Source organism: Marmota monax, unplaced genomic scaffold, assembly GCF_021218885.2.
Source record: "Marmota monax isolate L192 unplaced genomic scaffold, Marmota_monax_Labrador192_F-V1.1 WCK01_AAM20220418_F8-fsc00326, whole genome shotgun sequence".
Lineage (NCBI taxonomy): Eukaryota > Metazoa > Chordata > Mammalia > Rodentia > Sciuridae > Marmota > Marmota monax.
Window position 1 is genome coordinate 747090 of NW_026693533.1, and position 19933 is coordinate 767022.

The 19933-nt window shown below is 32.8% G+C and overlaps 1 protein-coding gene across 8 annotated transcripts in view; it reads right to left on the reverse strand.

Annotated features, from left to right (window-relative positions):
* Kcnt2 (potassium sodium-activated channel subfamily T member 2) overlaps positions 1 to 19933 on the reverse strand; it is a 387627-nt gene that overhangs the window by 117680 nt on the left and 250014 nt on the right. The window lies entirely within an intron of this gene.

The following is a 19933-nucleotide window of genomic DNA, read 5'->3' on the forward strand; positions in this document are numbered from 1 at the left end:
GAGGGGGCAACATAAGGAGGAGAAAGCAGCTTTGGAGTTCCTTTTAGAAGTCAGGTTGGATATTCTACCACCCAGGTGTCTCTTGGACTCACCAATTTGCCTATCTCTTTCTATTATCAATTCTTAAACTTTTAAATCACTCCTAACTTATTTTCTTGCCTCCAAAACTCATTTTTACAAATGCATTTATGTTGGAGAAAGAAAGATGAGAAGATAAAGGTGTCCAAACATAAAAATGATAATATTTGAGGAGATGGAAAATTTCAAAACCTTACATCACTTGATGTTACTTTCCTATTGAAAATGCTTAAAAGGCTTCCTCTGATATACAAGGTTAAACAGTTTTATCATCTTTCCAAAGCCCTCCTGAATTACTCTATGACTGTCTTTGAGGTTTCACCAACTACTATCATCTTTCTCTTACATGCTCCAGCCAAGCACAGTATTAACAAAATACTGTCATATATCCAGGTTTTGGTCATGGTGCTGTTCCTGCTCTCTCCTATCGCCTACTTCTTCCTTGACCCTCAGCTTTATCACTCTTCCTCAGTTTTTCAGTAGTGTACTTATCTTTTCATAACACTGTAACACTGAATTGTATTAATTAATCCTTAATCTCTTGCTTACTGTGAAATAAGCTCCATTAAGAAAAGGATCATGTCTTGTTTACCACTTTTTCCCCAGATGTGCCATCCCTTCTGACACAGAGTAAGTGTTTAATAAATGTTTTGTTAAATGAACAAAGAATAAGCTAACATTGTTCTCTAAGCTCAATTACTAATGTGCTGCTTTTCCAATTATATATTTCCTTTCTCCTTAAGCAAAATAAATTCTTTTTAAGGTCTAACAAATTACTTAACTTATGATGAATTTGCTGTTAGAATTAAGAAAAAGAATTCAACGAGTTTCATAATTCTTAATGGACATGAAATGCACTTAATGCCATATGAATTGAATTTTATAATTAAAAATAGCAACAATAGAAACACAAAGCTTTAAGGAGCAAAAATGACAAAATAGAATGCTTAATTAAAATTATGAAAAGCCATCTAATGAAGATTTGTAATGGGTTTATACCAAATGAACATTTAGGGAAAATGTCCTGTATTTACTTACTACACTTAACCTCAAAGAGTACTTCAACTTATAAAACAGCATAATCTTGTTTCCTTTGCACACTTTAAGACTGCTCTACTATAGCAACTAAAAACTGAATCATAAAATATATTTCCTAGTTGTAAAATCGTTAGTAGAAAAATAAAGAAAAAAGAACAGAAATATAAAAGTGAAATATTCTATTGAGAAAATAGAACATAGGCAGTGTTTGATATTTGAAGGAAACCCGTAGGTCTCTATTCCCTAGAATAAAAGCATGTGCAGAATTCAGGTACCCAGTACCTTAGTCATGAGAATATTGGGAAAACTGATGGGGGCGTCTAGAAGGAAAGAAGTTTTATCTGTTATCCTCTGCATTTTAACCCTAAACGGAAATGTCTTAGTGGGAATAAAAAAAAAAAATGGAAAGAAGTAAATTGTAAGAAAATTGATTAGGAAAAAGGAGAAAAAATGTCTAGTGAAATAAATTGCAAACTCCTTTCAGGACAGTGGCCTTGAGCCATGGAATTTCAAGTCTCCCAGGCTCATTTCTTTGAAATCATGTTCAAGTTCCATTCAAATTAAACCCCAAACCTCCCAGTTTGTAGCTCCAATCTTACAAATGCAGGCTTGATTTTCTTGGGCTGTTCCTGTACTGTGGATTAGTTAACTAACTGGCCATCGATATATTCTATGAGAAAGTTTACCAAACCCTGGCAATCTTGCAGAGATGTGAAAATACTTGCAGGGGGCAAGATAATATACTATCAGTGGTAACCTCTCTTTCAGCTTACTTGCTATTGGGACACACCATGATTATTAGTTTCCTACGTCTCTTCACTTTGTGGAATGTACAGGAAAGAAGAAATTTAGCTCAAACGTTTTTAAGTTATCAGCTGTGTTTTGGGATACACATGATGTGGATTTAGCTGCTGGACAGCTTTCTCTGCTTCTGACATGCCACCTCTGCCTTTCCTTTCCACATGTTCCAATAGAGAACTACCCAAGCAGCTATGTAACTAGCAAAGAGACACTAGCTCCCATATCCAGCAGATATTCTATTCCACAGGAGTAATAAGTGGATCACTAGCACCTCAGTTCACCAGGCTGAGGAAAGCACTTGCCCTCCTCTGTTGGCCACTCTTTCTGATCATCTTTTTATAGAAGGGTAGGAAGATCAGAAAACAAAATGAGATACTTTATTCTTCTTTGTCATCATTTATGAGTTGTAATCACCAAATCTGGGTCAATATGAAAGTCCCTCTCAACATAGTAAGTATTCATTTTTAAAAAGTAGTTGTTCTATTTTGTTTATCATTCCCAAGTTAGACATATTATTTGTTCCAGCCAACTTTTGGATTGTGTATAAATCAATTCTGACAACTGATTTTTCTTTTAAACACAAGCTGCACATTTCTCATTAATCCATAATTATACCTCCAAGGCAAAAGGGTATTTATTGCCAGAGAGCAAATTAACTCACATTCCAATCTTGCACTTCAATATGATCAACCAAGCGGAAAAAGGGCTTTTAGCTACTGAGTACTTGGGTCTGCTCTCTGCAAAAAATGCATTTTAGTATAGACCTTTGAATTCAATACAAGACCCTTACATATTTTTGTTTTAAACGTTTTTCCAATTTGAATTTTCCCAAAGAGAGAAATAAAGGAATTAACTGGAATTTCCTGTTACAGATATGATATGTTGAAGCCATATAATATTGTATACTCTGTTCCTCTATCAGGGATATACTGAATTATTCTGCTCAGTGATGTGATTTGTATTTTTAAAAAACAGTATAAAACTTCATTCTATGGACAACTTATGTTTTTCAAGCTAGATGTTTTTGTGAAATTCACATTAATAAATGTTAGACAGTAAAATTGATTGTTACTTCTATGTTTTCTTTACAAATATAAAGAATTCTGTCACACTAATGGTAAACTAAAGAGCCACTTTAATGTTTTCAAGCACTTAATGTTTACAAGCCTGTAAGCTGCACAATGTAATCATTAATGGGAATCCACCTCTTTCACAATATTATACGTGCTGTTTTAAACGCCTCTGGATTCTAATTGCTCAGGTTACTTTTCTAGTACATTTTGTTCTCTTCAGTCCTAACTACAGTAGTTCAAGACATGATAAATAATCAGTTTCAGATTCATCAAAATTGACATGGATTGTCATAAAACTTGCTATTATATACTCATTTTTGCTATCAAGTGAAATTATTTTCATATCAGTGGAAAAAAAGAGATATATTTGATATAAAATTCATTTTTTAGTAAGTACTAAAATACATATAAGTGTGAAAAATTTGGACTTAGGAAAAGGATGTCATTTAAATTTTATTTGAAGAAAGAAAGTGACATAAAAAATTTTTTTTATTGACAGTACAGACTGTCTTTATTAATTATAATTTATGGGGTACAGGGTGCACAAAAGCTTCCAAAAAAAGTAAGGTTACAAAATAAACAGTTATCATAACTTCATGGGAACACTTATTCCTCCTAGTCTGCAGATAAAATGGACTCTACAGATGTAGGGTTATCTTTCTAAAAAGGAAAATACTGGAGAACTCTAGATAGAAGTAATATAACCCAAGATTCACATATCTCAGTCTACTAGGAAACTGCTTATGCCTTTCTGCTCTTGAATAGCAGAAAATTCCCAACTTTATGTTGTCAGACATCAAAACAGAAACCTGAATTCTAAGATTAAAATTGCACCTACAATATAGAAGTTGATAATCAATTTTCTACCACTAGATGGAACTGGAAACCTGTTTGCCATTCTAAGGATAAGGAATACTGCTGTTGCAAGTGGAAAGAATAGAGAAATGCTATATAGTTTTCAAAAATTACTGAGAGTGAACATAGGCAATGAACACCCTTTGAAAGAGAGCTACTTCAATAAGAAATGAAAAAAGAGCTTAAAAGTTAGATTTGAAAGGTGGATTGCACAATGAAGGTGGCCAAAATTCACTGACCTTGAAATTGATTTCTCCTTCAGTAACTTCAATAGGGGTTTTGGTAGAGCTCCTTTAATTCCTATTAAGTATTGCCAAAAATAATCTTAAAGCTTTGCTAAGAGTTTTTATCTACTTTGTATACTGCCAGGTGAAAAAAAGAAATTAACTCGTCATAATGAAACAGCACTTTCAGCTCTTTAGTTCCATTATTAAGTCATATCTCACTGATTTTAGACTATTCCATTTTAGCATTAATAAAAATTTATAGCCAGAATGTGTCTTCTCTCTGGCTCTCAGAGCACAGCCCACCTTCTTGCTTACTAAATGCCATATGCTTAGCTTCTGTTCAAGTGCTTCCTGCCCTGTGCATTGACATTACATCACTATACCAGTCCCTTCAGTTTAGAACATGAAAAATGTTCCAGAAGAGTTACAGTCCAAAATATAAATGCATAAGGATATAGGAGTTTGGGAAGCTCTTATTGTTGCTATTTATGTTTTATTATTTGCCTTTCTTTGCTCTTTTAAAACTAATTAGATCTCAGGAGATTTTGCTATACTTTGCTGTTGTCATTTGATTTATTTTCAAAGTACAAAATCTCATACCACCACAACTAAAATATAGTTTTACTAATAAAATAAATTAGGGGAAACTTGGAATACTTTCCAAATCCATATGTAAGCCATGTTGAAAATTGTGTGCTGCCCTGCAAAATCACAAACTCAATCAAGAGTCTCTTCATGAGTCTTGGTTTGATTTCTCAAACTCTTTACATACCTTATACTGTATGAATGCATGTGATTATTGTTTATGGAATGTATGAATGAATGAATGACCAAACCATAACATTATGTTAACACTTAATTAAATATTTTTTAGCATTTTACCTCATTCATAGTGTAAAGCTTAACCAAAAAATTAAAAACACATCCTTCCAAATCCTGAGCTTAATTGAAGGACTTTTAAGGTGTCTCCTATTCATATTCTTAAATTTTATTATCCTACCATTGAACTGTATCTATGGATCTCTTTCTATGAAATATGAAAGAATCATCTCAGAATGGATTTGCCGAAGGCAGCTCATATAATCATACAGCTATTTTAAATTCTCTTCTGCAGTGCACTTGAACTTTTATATGTGCAGAGTAAGTATAGTAAGGTAAAAAGAGAGCCATGTCAGATGTTTATACTTGTGGTTAGCCAGTTGTTAACATATCCACTGAGTGGCAGATTCAAAAACAAAACAAATCCTCAAAAGATAATAATGTGCATGCCATGTAGGTAGCCAAATCAAACCAATCTACCAGCAGAAATTGACTCACAAGTAATTAGTTTGTAAATTAAGATCTATGAGTTACTTTTTAATATAACATACTTAACCAACTCTAGACACAGACTCAATTTTCAATTTTGTAAGCTTAGGAATAGATACACAATTCCTTTCCAAATCTTATCTCAACTTTTACTCCCAAATTAATTACTATAGTTATTTTTACATTGTTTAAGTTGAATTACTGGTAGTTTGCTTACTAGCTATAAATAAGTCTATGCCTTTCAATTAAAAGTAGAAAACTTGTGAGCAGTGATTACATTATCATGACTACTACAATGGAATTCACTGCAGAGTAAAATGGAATGCTATAAATATATGACCTTAACTACCAGTTCCCTGAGCTGCACCAGAGAGAATGTTCAAATAATTTTTCATTTGTTTTATCACAGATTTTGGTTTTCTTGCAGTTTGTTGTTGCCCACCACCCCCCGCCCCGACCTCATTTTGGAAAGGGAAATGTACATCTTGCTCTACATGTTACTTTTGATTTATTCCAGTCTCCTGTTGAGACTCCATGCCTGACTTTTGGACCAACCCCTTCTCAATGGTAACTTTTAGGAATCATTGCTCCTAGCTGTGGTGCTGATATGTGACCTGGTTTCTATCAATTAGACACAAATGTAGGAATTTATTTTGGGAGTGAGCTAAATGAGGAAACAAGGCAGGGAGCACCAGATTTGTTTCAGCAGATGTTTCAGAGGAAGAAGGGTTTTGGGGTTTGAAGAGGCCCAAACTCCTTTTTCTAATGAGCTGTTTGTTGCAGCTTTGGGAATTGTTTCAACAAGTTCAGCCTAGACAGAGGCTAGCTTTCTTGTTCTCCCAATGACTCTGTGGGCCATCCATAACTTTTTATGAATGTTTGTTCTTAAAACTAGCAAAATGCATAGACCTGTCTGCACTATAAGAACTCTAACCAACACAGACATTTTCCCCCCCCTTTCTCTAACTTTGAAGAAACTTTTCTTCATCATCAATCCTTTGTAATTTGGTAATGCTATGTCTCTATCTAATGAATGTTTCATTTATTATGACCTCACAGACAGGAGACCCTGTCAGGTTAAAGATTTCAATTTCCCTTCTTGTCTTAGAATTTCACACACACCCCACTTCCTTCCACTTTTCTTTCTGGAACTTCCGCTCTATCTGGTATTATCACTGCTGGATGAATCTCCTGGGCTTCTAATCCTTTTCCTTATATATTCTATCTCTGCATTTTTATGTGAAATTCTCAACTATAAGATTACGTTTCAACACTTTTATTAATTTTTTTAAATTTCATCACTTTGTAATTTCAGTAAGCCTTTCCTTATATTTCTCCACCATGACTCTCTTTTTATTTTTTACTCTAACAATAATAACTATGCTAATTTTGAGCTATTTTTGTTTGTGGGTTTATTTGGTAAGGCCCCTTTTATTCCCTCAAAATTTAGAAAATGCAGTTGTTCTACAAACATATAAACAGAAATTGTAGTTAATTTTGTACAAATTAAAAAACAAATGAATTGAATATATCTATAGCCTTTTGTCCTTTTAACAACCACTACAATCCTTCTATAACTCCTTCAATATTTTCTAAAGCTATTACCTATATGTCTCTACTTTTGAAATATATCTCTTTTAATGTATTTTTGTCCTCATTTACTGAAATTCTCTTGATTTCCAAAATATATATTTGCTTCTCCTTCCAAATGATAGAGTCTTTACTTTCTAAAGAAACTGTTTAATAGTGAATATAAAAGACCAAATCTTCCCTATGAAACCCAAACAATTCCATTATAACTAGAAGTAGTAGCTTTCCTTTGAATTGGATATATTCCCCTTATTTAATTCTGCATGATGACTTTTAGCAATTAACAAGAGTCACATGTACAAATTCAGACAACAAGATATAGGAATATTAAATGGATCCTGTTCTTCCTTAATATAATTTGTTAAATGGCAGGTTTCACCTTAGAGTAAGTGGGAAGGGATTGGTCTGTTTAGTATGGGGCTTCCCATCTGATTACAGAGGGTTGAACTTTAACTCCAAATTATCTGCTAGTGTATACTTCATTTTTAAAAATTTCTGTTACAAAAATTTTAATTTTTTTCCAGTAATAAATTCCTGACTAGATATAAATATCAGGAAGTGGTACCGTAGATAATGGAGCAGTGAAAACTCCTTGTTCTGCATTCAGAATTTTAATTAATCCTTGCTCTCTTTTTGTAGAAATCTTGCACCCCAGAGTCCTAGTGGAGGCTGGTGTTTGTCCTAGTGTATCATCTCCTAAGCATATTCTGGGATAGGGGTTTTGCCAGAAATTTTTTATTTACTTTTCACCTCTCAGAAATTCATTGAAATCTCCCATGGCTTTCACTTATTTTTCACTGATGAAAGCTTATGATTCTTTATTTCTTTGTGATTATTTCAATGGAGTCTCATGAGGGAAAGCAGATATATGTATGTGGGTCATAAAATACTTTGAATTACAAGCTTCAAAGAATCCTCTTTAGTGTAGTTTTTACTTCCTTTAACTCTTAATTGAATATCTACATTATGGAAAGAACTACAGAATGAATAAAATGTACAAGACACATTTTCTACCTTAAATTAAATTACAATACAAATACAATTACAAAAAAAATAAATAAATACATGAAATATAACAATACATACCCTGGTAGAATCTAATAAAATTCTATGCAAGTTCCTATAAGGAAGAAATCACATTAAATTGGGGAGTTTAAAAAAATGTTCATGAAGAGCTAGATTTTTTGACTTAACAAAATCTTCTAAGAAAGTAGAAGAAATGAATTCAAGGCAGAGAGAACCACATTTTAAAAAGAAGTCGAAGGCGGAAACTATGAAGTATATTTAGGATCATGTTATTTGGAGAACATGCTATATATAAGAGAATCACAGGAGATAAGGATACAAAAATAAGTTAGTACTACAGCATTGTGAGCCTTAAAAAAATAAAACGGAAGTATTTAGATCTAATTTGATAGTGAGTGCTGAGCTATTAAAGGCTGTCCTAGCAGAAGACTGCCAGGCCAGAGCAGTAAACAGATTACTCAAAATGTGCTTAATAGAAAACCCTTCTACCTGAACCTTTCTGGTAGAAGGGTTTTCCATTAAGTGAGTTTAGGAAAATATTTCTTAGGTAGTCACACTGATTTTTAATAAACACATAATAAAATTCATTTCTATGCAGAATTTCAGACAATGTTAGCTTATATAAAAGAAAAATAAGAGTAAATTGAAGACAGGTACCATTCATTTCCTCTCTTATAACTACCTTCATTCAGGTCTCCATCTTGTAGTACTTTTTTGATTTGTTTGTGGTTTTGATTTTTTTGCCATGGAAGAAATGGAGAAAGACCACCAGGAATGTTGGGACAATATCATTTCTTTTAGTGTCCCTGATAAAAGAAGCAGGCATCTATAGAATCAGCTGAAGTGTTTACATGGTGAAATCAAGAACAATTTGTAGAATAAGGTATCCTAGTAGAACCCAAGGTATCTCCAGCTCCACAGTGTTATGGACTGAATTGGGTTCACCTGTGATTCTTATGTGGAAACTCTAACCCTCAGCACCTCAGAATGTGACTGCATTTGGAGATACAGCCTATAAAGAAATAGGTAAGCCAAAATTGGATTATCAAAGTGAACCTTGATCAAATCTGACATGTATCCTCATAAATGGCGGAAATTTGGCCACACAAAAGACATCAGGGGATGTGGGTGTATAGAGAAAGTACCATGTGAAGACACAGCAAGAATTCAACCATCCACAAGCCAAGGAGAAGGTCTCAGGAGAAACCTAACACTCTTCTAGGACTGCTAACTTCCAGAACTGTAAGAAAATAAATTTCCGTTGATTAAGCTTCCCAATTAGTGGTATTATTGTCTGATATATGTAACACACTAATACTATGGCCAAAAAAATCCATGAAATTTAGAGAAGAGTAAGGTGAGGTAAAAAAGTTTTAGAAGGACAAGTGTGAACAATTGTGTAGTTTCTTTCTCTTTTCTTTTTCTTTTTTTGGCAGTACTGGGGATTGAATCTGGGGCCTCGAACATAATAGGCAAGTGCTTTGCCACTGAACCACAACCTCAGCAATTGTGTAGATTATTGACGCAGTGAAAGTCACACCACTTGGTAAAAGAGATGGAAAGGCATGGAGTGGAAATATGAAAAAGGCCTTTTCATGTTATTTAGGAATCTGAGCAGCAGGAAGTTCCAAAGTTCCTTCCCAAGATATAGCTTGCTGAACAGCAGCCTAGGTTTAGGTATGAAGCAGGATAAAGAACCAATTGATGCAGACAAATGACAGTCACCATAGAACCCACCCCCTACATACACACACTAATACACACACAGAGAAGAACATGATGAATCTGTCATAGAAGGTGTCTATATTTCCCTGGGTCCATTACTAGGCTAATATATGAGCCCCAAGATTCATCTTATGGAGCTCAAGGAGACATAGGATGATGTAAATGAACAGCCTGTCGGGGGTGACTAAGAGGCTGATGGATCTCACTAGGTTCATTCAAAAGAAAGCTCTGATGATTCCTGTCAGAACAACCAGTACAGATGGTGGGTATAAGGCTCACTTGGAAGCTGGCTACAGAAGACATCAGCTGTTGTAACCAGTTGAGTAGCTTACAGCTATACTCTCTCTCTAAGAAGTACATGAGAACATAAGGAAGCAGGGAGCCATTATGCAGCCAGACACATCCTTTGATAAAGGATATCTATCCACCTTGATGCTTTCAGAAGGTCATGAGTATAGGACACTAGGGGTGGGAAGATGATGTGGGGTTTGGAAAAGCCTGTTAATAATTTTAAATATGATGCAAACCACTGAAAAGCACACAAAAATCTATTAATGGAGTCAGAGGTTCAGATTTTTAAAAGTTATATCAAACAGAGTTCATGTTTTATACACCAAGTGACAATTACTGACCTAGAGCTATCAAACATATTAAAACTTTAAATTGTGTGTGTCTGTGTTTCACTCTAAGGAGAAATCAAAGTGCCTCTCGTCTTCGCTGGTACTCTATTTTATCCACCTACAGAAGGAGGGTGACTGAACTAGATTTGCCAGATTACAAAATATAGTCCTCTGTCACAGTTTTTGAGTGTGAAACTTCCAAGGGAGCTAAAGATAGCTCATTTGAGCATGCTCTCCCACCCGTTTTTTTCTTTTCCTTTCTGGCAGTCAGGGTGGTAATTATAATCCCTATTACTTTTGAGAAACTTTCTCTTCCACCCACATGACAGCTGATTCCCTGGGCCCTCTGTGACGAGCTCAGGACTAAAGGCAGAGAAAAATCTCCCTCTTTTTCTCTCTGTACCTCCTTCTTTCCTTCCCTCCCTAGTGATTTTTCTTGGTCCTTTTTCTGGTGCTGGTAGACACTGGGTTTTCCTTTTCTTTCATCACAATGTTTAAAACCAGAGACTCTGTGAGTGTTAGGTTATAATAGCAAGGGCGTACTCATGGCTAATTTCATCTGAAGTCACTGACCTACCAATCTGGAAAGCACTAGGGGCTTCTGCCAAGTGCAGCCCAGATCCGTCAAGTGCCGACTGAGATGTGGGTTCCAGGCTGTGGGGTTTAGCACAGTGACCTGTTGCCTTTGTTTTACCTTGGTCTTTGGTTTCTCTGAACACATATTTCTAAACTATTTTCCTTTTACATAATATTGTGTCTTCCAGTCACAATACTATCTAAAAGGATTTAAAACTTCCTCAAATTAAGCTGAGTAAAATGTTGAAAAGCAAAATTGTAAACTCCCCTTGCTCATCTTTTGCTCCCTTGATGTTGAAGAGCATCAATCATATTATAGAAGCATCCGATATAGTTGCACCTGATGTTTCCTTATGAATAGAAAGGTCAGCAGGAACACAAAAGAAGCTACCCGGTGTCTTTTGTGTATCATGTCTTTTATTTACAATACTTGCCTTGATTCCTTGTTTCAGGTGGTATTTGTCAGGTTTCTCTCCTATAAAGTTAGAAAATTTGCCTTCATAGTTAATAAATATCTTGAAAAATTATGTCAAGGTCACACAATTATTCTGGCTTTCCTTAAACCTCCACCCACTAATATTAGTATACACTGGGGGAATCCCAATAATTACCATAGTGTTTGCTTAATTTTTTTTTCTTCTTCATTTTTTAAATTTGGAATTCGTCAGTAAAAAAGAGTTATCCCTATTCTACCCTTTATTTGTTATGTTGTTTACCACAATGGAATTCTGGATATTTATTTTATTTTATGGGTTGAAATCTAATATTCTCATTACTTGTTTTGTAGCTCAAATTATTCCATTTTAGCCCATTAGGAACTCCTTTAGCTTGGTTCTTGTGTCAATTTGGCAAGATCCACACTATTCTGAGAAATTCCTTGTTTTTATGAATTGTGCTGCTATAAACATTGATGTGGCTGTGTCTTTGTAGTATGGTGTTTTTAAGTCCTTTGGAAACTATGGAACCAATCTAGATGCCCTTCAGTATATGAATGGATTAAAAAATGTGGCATATATACACAATGGAATATTACTCAGCAATAAAAGAGAATAAAATCATGGCATTTGCAGGTAAATGGATAGAGCTGGAGAAGATAATGCTAAGTGAAGTTAGCCAATCCCCAAAAAACAAATGCCGAATGTTTTCTCTGATATAAGGTGACTGACTTATAGTGGGGTAGGGAGGGGAACATGGGAGGAACAGAGGAACTCTAGGTAGGGCAGAGAGGTGGGAGGGAAAGGGAGGAGGGTATGGAGTTAGCAATGATGGTGGAATGTGATGGACATCATTATCCAAAATACATGTATGAAGACATGAATTGGTGTGAACATACTTTATATACAAACAGCAAAATGAAACATTGTGCTCTATATGTGTAATAAGAATTATAATGCATTCCACTGTCATGTATTAAAAAAGAAAATCAATTAAAAAGAAAAAAAAGAAATTAATTGTTTTTTGGAACTATGAGATTTTCCAGCCTACTGTTATATTTTGCTTGCACCAGTCTTGCAATCCACAAACTCTCCAAAGAGCCCTGCTTCCTTTTATTGGAGACTGATATTTAGTCATCAATTTCTGATCATTAAGTGTGTTCCTTGTTAGTGGGATGTCATTGTTTCTAGGCTTCCTCAGAAACACAGCAGGGAATTTCATGTAATATATTATACCAGATGCACACAGATACAGGACTATATTAATGTTTCTATTTTGTTATATGGATTAAAATTATAGGTTTATACTGTCTACAGTCTTATCCACAAAACTGTCAAAGTTTGGAGGAGGCTAAGAGATAAATAACTGAATAAAGTACAGGTTGTTGGATAAGATTCTGAAACAGAAAATATATATTAATAGAGAAACCTTAGAAATTCAAATAACATCAACAACTTAGTCAATGGCATTACACCAATGTTAAGTCTTCTTTTGTTAACTGCACTATGATTATAAAAGGTAACAATATTAGTAGCTATAAGGAAAGGGTATGTTGCAACTATCTGTATTATTCTTGTAACTTTCTTTTATAAGTCTAATTCAAATAAAATGTTAAAAAATAAAGACAGAGTTTAGCACAGTATTTCCCAATCTTCCTTGAGTTTTTATTTTCCAGGACAAGTATCAACACCCACCCAAAATTGTTAATTCTACCATGGAACACAAATTTGGCAATTGTATGAAATAACAGAACCATAACTTATATACCACACACAAAAAATTAATTATGCTGCATTTGGCTTAATGTGTCTTTACTGTGCTTGCAGATTTTGCAAAACCATTATGCAATCTTTGGTAAAATAATTATTTGAGAAAGCCTAAAATTCACTTTAGTTTAAGTACTCAGGACAGAAAGTTGAACAGAATCATTTCTTTAACTTTATAAATGCTTTACATTCAGTTAGAAGTATAGTAAAAGTTTTAAAACTAAAGAAAAACCCATGAATTTCTCATTTTTTCTTCCATTTTTAACATACTAATTACTTTGAAAACAATGAATGGAATTTAATAGTTACTGTTATTCATTAAATTTCTTTTTGCAAAGAACATTGCAGAAATACCCAAATCTGCTGTTTGATCCCATTGATGAAAATAACATACTCGCCCAGTAAGTTAATGAAGGGCTTCTTTTGAAATAACCGCCCCTGAGAAACATATTTACAAAATTACAACTTCTTAAAATTGCTTCTGGTAAAATATCAGAGCCACTTTGCTTACCTTTACTTTAGTATATATTTGTGAAATGTAACATTGTTTCCCTATCTTTTTATTCATTGAAAATACCTAAAATATATATTAGTATTGAATAGCAGCTTATTAGTATTTGAAACATTCTTTTGTTTTTCATCTTATAAATCAAAATAAAAAATTTTCAGCAAACAATTTACTAATGACTTATCATTCTCTTAATATATTAATTGCTTACATTTATACAAGTTAACCACTAATCTGTTACCTATTTTCAAAATTTCAACTAATGTTTTATCATTTAAGTTCCTTTAAATAACTTGTATTTTCTTACATTCTTATTGTAATTCATGTTCTCCACACATACGTTCGAAAGGTTGCTCTAAGCATATCTTTTAAGAATTTTATAGGTCCTATAACTTGAGAATAAAAAGCTCCAATTAGGCAGGTACATAAGACATCTTTTTCAAAACATATTTAATCCTAATACCTGTAATATTAAGTCAGTGCCTTAAAGACTGGTCATGGTGAAAATATACGCCATTACCATTATTACTTGGGAACATTCAGATATCTACATTCTCATTAAAGTCATTGTTCAAAGAACAGCCAATGAAGTAGCTAACATTTACTTTCATATGATCATGATAATTGCCATACTTTGGTTAAGACCATAACTATTCTCATTTAGATGTAATATACCCATGAGTGAGACATAGGATTTTTTTTCACTCATCATAAATCAACATCCGGGTCTGGGTTTCCCAGTTTGTTTTTAAAGCATCTCTTCTGCCTCCTTCCACATTCTCAAATTTGACAACAAATTGGACAACTGGTTTTGATGCATATTAGAGATTCATAAAGCCAATGACAGAATTAAAGACCACCTACTATGTTGAGGCATGGCTACATCATCCTCAGGAAATCTCTCACTTGACTTCATCCAGTTTTGTGACTTAAATTTGTTATTCCTATGCTGATGGGAGCCAAATTTATGTCTTTATTTATATCTTCAGTGTAGACTTCCCCTTTACTTCCATCCTATATACTGTTCAAAATTGGAGGAGTGTAATGAAATATCTTAAATTTAACTCATCCAAGATAAAAAGAAAAATGTTCACTGTGGTCATCTGTATTATGGTATTTTATTTTGGTTGCTCAGTTCAAAAATATGCCATTCTCCTACATCCTCTTCTTTTTGCTCTGCTTCCTATATTCAATAAGTCAACAAAGGTGGAAATTACTGTTAAAAATACATCTAAAATCATCGCCTGACATGTTGCTTCCTTTCGCATCTCAACTTTTACTATCTGTCTCTTCTCTATTCTATTACAGCTACCCTGAACTTCTTCCTGCTCCTCAAATTAACAGATGTGCTTTCCTGCATCTCAAGAGTTTTGCTTTACTTCTACCTGGAAGAATCATATGACAGTTACCTACAAGGTCACTACTTTAATTTGGTCAAGCCATTGATCAAATATACCTGAGGAGTTCAAATATAACTAGATCATTTAAATGGGACCTACTGTCATATTCTTAAACTCCACCATTTCATTTCTTTATTTTCCCTATAGCACTATGGCCTTCTGAAACATTGTATGTGTTTTACTTATTTATTTTGGTATATTACCTGTCTCATTAATTCTAATGAAAGTTCCTTGAAAGGAGGAATATATATTTTTTTTTCTGGTGTACTCCTTATTGTATGTAAAACATCTGGCATGATGCTGTTGCATAGTAGGCATTCAAGGAGCAATGGCAAAATGAACACAAAAAGTAATGGAGTAGCTAAAAATTATTATCTTAATGTTCCATAAAAGTTACTGAGAGTCAAACAGAACATGTAATTGCTCAATGTTAGTTGGGTTTAGCATTTAGTGAGTCAACCATTTCTGTCTGCCAAAATTGTTGTTCTTTCCTCTTTGCCACATTTCCTCCCTAAATTTATGAGTTCCATTTGCAGCATGAACACTAAAAAACAGGAATTTAATTTGTGATTAGGACGTGGTTTCCAAAGAGTCTGACTTTAATTTTTGCTTTAATGTCAGAAGTTCCTGAATGGTACATTTTATAATAATAATATACCTGGTTTTGGTTTTGAAAGGTAACATTAAAAGTTCAGGTAAAGGAGTATCAAAAGTAATAATAATAGAAAAGCTATAATACAAATATAATTAATTTTTAAAATTTTAATAGTGCCAATTTGTGTCACCAGATTTGACTAGCAAATGATAATAGTATTTGACTTGTTAAATTTAGGCTAATACAGAATCTTGTATATTCAATTAACAGATAACAGCTACTCTGTTACTTGTATAAAACAATATACCTCTTCTTAAGATCCCTAGATTTACCTTTTCATTCCTATGAGACATAGCCTCATGATTTAAGAAGAGAAAATATCCAAGTTTAAATAAATGTATGCATGTTTTATGTGCATAAATACATTTTTAAATTTGAAACTATTTACATTGCTAACAGATGTAATTAAAATCAAGTCCATATTTTAATACTCAAATATTGCTGTTTCTTTAATGCAAAAATATAAGGCTCTTTGATGCAGAATTGGAAAACATCTTTTTTATCATACATATTTAATTTTAATGATAATCATTTCTCTGTAAGAATCACAAAAATTGTATTGACTACTCAAAAATGTTTCATAAATCACTTCTCCCCCTGTCTTTTTCTACTAAAGAAGATTAAACTGTAAAATACCTGATGTATGAGAATTGTTTAAATGGACCTTAACACCTGACATGGTTGTGGCCAATGAGATACCATTAGATAGATAAATGGCCTGAGTGAACTTTACGGAAAGCTTTAAATAACCTTAGTTAGCCCTAGTTTGCCCCTTTATCATTTTTCCTTCTTCCTAAATGGTAGGAAAATAGCCTGACTCAGAGTTGCCATTTTGTTGTCCCATGTCCCACAGCCTATAGTAATTGTGTCTAAAAAGTAAACTTATGCTTACCTTTTAAAAATAATTACCAAGTAAATCAAATTGTAAATTGAATTAACAATAAGATACATAAGCATCAAGAGCAATCAACACTCAAACCAATCTAAGAAAGGAAGAGGTAAATGTGAAGCTTTAAAATACAGAATTAACACTCAGTGAATTAAAAAAAAACAAAACAGTAATTTGAAGTCAGATGAAAGCTACTCTATTACTTGTACATCAACTGGAATTGGAATGAACATGTAAACATGTAGGAAAGTAAAATGTAAGAGCTTAAGAATACTAGTCAAGTTTGGACACTATATCTGAGTACTGTTGCTCAAAGACTTCAAAATATAAGATAGAAATTTTTAGCACAGAAGCAGGCAATTCATCATTAATATGTATGTTTTATAGGAATTCCCATTTCCACCTGCTAAAAGACATGAAGAAATAAGAAAGGATGAAAATAATTGAGAATGTAAAACTGTCTGATTCTGGAGCAGAATCAGTACCTCCATTATTAATTACAATGACCTAAGGCAGGTCTGCCATTAGAAGGGCTGATCATTTAATCTCCCAGACCTGATGTGTTTGTCTATTTTGTTTCATAAATCATGTTTATTTTCTTTAAATACCTATACCCTACACAGAAATTTACTTTAAAAGTGTATTTTAAAATGAGAACACTTTGGGTTTTAGATTATATTTATTTCTGTACTTGTTGAATTTAAAGTCATAAATTGTCTTTTTTTCCTTTTGTATCAACCAAGCAACTCCAATTGCTTGTGAATATCAATTATTATTGATACAAAACACAATTTGTTAGAGAGTAAAGTGGTAAAATCATTCTAAATTTTTTAAATAGAAAAATTTGAATATTTTTGTATAGATTTGTTTTCAATTAGTGGTTTCAAAACTTGCCTATGGCTATTCCTAGACCATTCAACATTTTTCCCATTGTACTACTTCACTTAGCTTCCATGTTAGTTCTCTGATTATTAAATCAATATATTTGAGCTTTTAATTTCTACAGATGCTGAAAGGCTAAATTGTAAACGTGTTCTATTAATAAGAGAATCTTGTATACTCAATTAACAGATAACAAAAGGGTTGGTAAAATAACTCCAAACAATATTCTTAATAAAACAGAAATGTTAAATGATCTGTTTTGATGATTACTCATATTCAAGTGATGGTATAGATCTGAGAAGGTAGTTGTATCTAGAATGTATGAGGAATTCTTACTACTCTATAACCAAAAAATTTTAGAAAATGAAAATGGGCAAAGGGTATGAAGGTATATCATTATATCTTGATTATGTGGCCAATAAACATAAATCAATGTTCATTACTATTAGCCAACAGACAATGCAAATGAGGACCGCAGCAAGATACAATTTCACACCCACTAGGATGCTCATGATCAAAAAGAAGGTAGTAAGTACTGCTGAGGATGATGAGGAAATTGGAACCATGATAAATTTTGGCAAGAATATTGGAACCCTAATAAATTGCATATTTAGAAAGCATTCTACCAGTTCCTAAAAGAGTATAAAGAGAATGACCACAGACAGTAATTCCACTCTTAGGCATACATACCTAAGAGAAATGAAAGCATATGTCCAAACAAAAAAAGTTTCATAAATTTTAACAGCAACTCAACTGATATTCTTCAACCGATGAATAAAAACTCAAATCTTTGCAGTATAATAATAATAAATTATAAAATGTAATGAACTATGGATGTATAATACAGACGAACTTTTAAAATATGCCAAGTGAAAGAAGCCCAACTAAACAAAATATAATTAACACATATTATATGATTTCATCTATGTGCAGTGTTCAGAAAAGGCAAATTTATAAGAAACAGAGGATTAGGAATTGCCTAGGATTGAAAGGATTGGGGGGATGAAGGGGAATGGCTAAAGGTTAGGTTTATTTGTGGGATTCTGGAAATCCCACAAATAATGATGATGCTTGAAAAATTCCATGAATAGACTAAAAATATTGAGATGCATATTTATTGTGGGAATTATAGTATGGAAATAAATTTAAATAAAGATGCTAAAAAGAAAGTATAGTGTGTCATAGTATTTACTGTGGCACAGATTTGAAATATATTTTCAGGTTAATCTTATCTAAAAGAAGTTCTTAATTATGTGATAACAACATCTTTGACATCACTTTTTTAATAAGGCAAATTTCATTTGAGTATATTGGGGTAAATTTTATTCTAAGGATCCAAAATTCTATTTCAACTTATGTCAACTACAATCTTTTTCACAGCCAAAATTGTGTCAATAAATATCATTTATTAGTAGTTGCAAAGTGTAATTTAACTTTAGTCTATGAGTAATGAGTGTATGAAATATTATCAGTGCGCCTTGTCTTATATAAATGTATGACATTGAAGTTGAACTAGATATTCAGTGTTATATTTTTCTGTAATAAAGATGGTATGGGAAAAATAAGAAATACATGTGATAGGGCTACTATTGTTCAATTAATTGGTGTCAAAATGCTTTTTAGGAATTTATTTAAAATTGCATCAAGATGCTGTGAACTTTTTGCAGAGAAGCAGCAATGTCATCCACAATCCTGTCACAAGCTTTCGTTGCACAGATGAAAGTCTTGCAAATATAGAGAATGAAAATGTTCCTATTCAGAATTTGAGAAACTGCTCCTGGGAAAATCATTCCTTCCCAACAGAACAGAAATACAATTAGAGGAAAGATAGAAAAATCCATTTTAAAAAAAGGTCTGGGTATTTATTATTTTCATATTAGTAACTTGCTCCATCTACTGTTTAATATCAAGAAAGAGTTTTCCTTGTTCTAGATTTACTTGTCTTGGCACATCATTTAAATAATTATCAATTAACTTACCAAATTTAATGAGTAATGACCATAAATACAAATTAGAATTTATAAGAAAAAAATCAGTATTTTGTGTAAAATACTGTTAGGAATATGAAAATGTGTGAAATGTAATGTAACATTTGTCTCTTAAAATAAGAACAGTGACTGTGATTCCTTGGTCATCCAAGTCAAACAGTATTTTATAAAAATGGCAAAGTAAATAAGTAAAAATTTTAAAGTTCAGATGATCTAAATTTCTATGGGCTACTTAGAAATTGCATAAAAAAACAACTTATTTTACATTAAGTAATTTTATAAAGCTGTAAAAAATAATAATTTTATAAAACTATAAAAAATAATAATTAAAACTTTAACATAAAAACATCGAGGGAGAAAAAATTGACTTTGTTCTTATATTAGTGATTGTTACAATCCCTTTTTAAAAATTTTACTTGTATAACTCTTACTCCTGAAATAGAGCCATGCCCTTACTCTAGACCTAGCAAATCATTTAGAGACTTAGAATTTA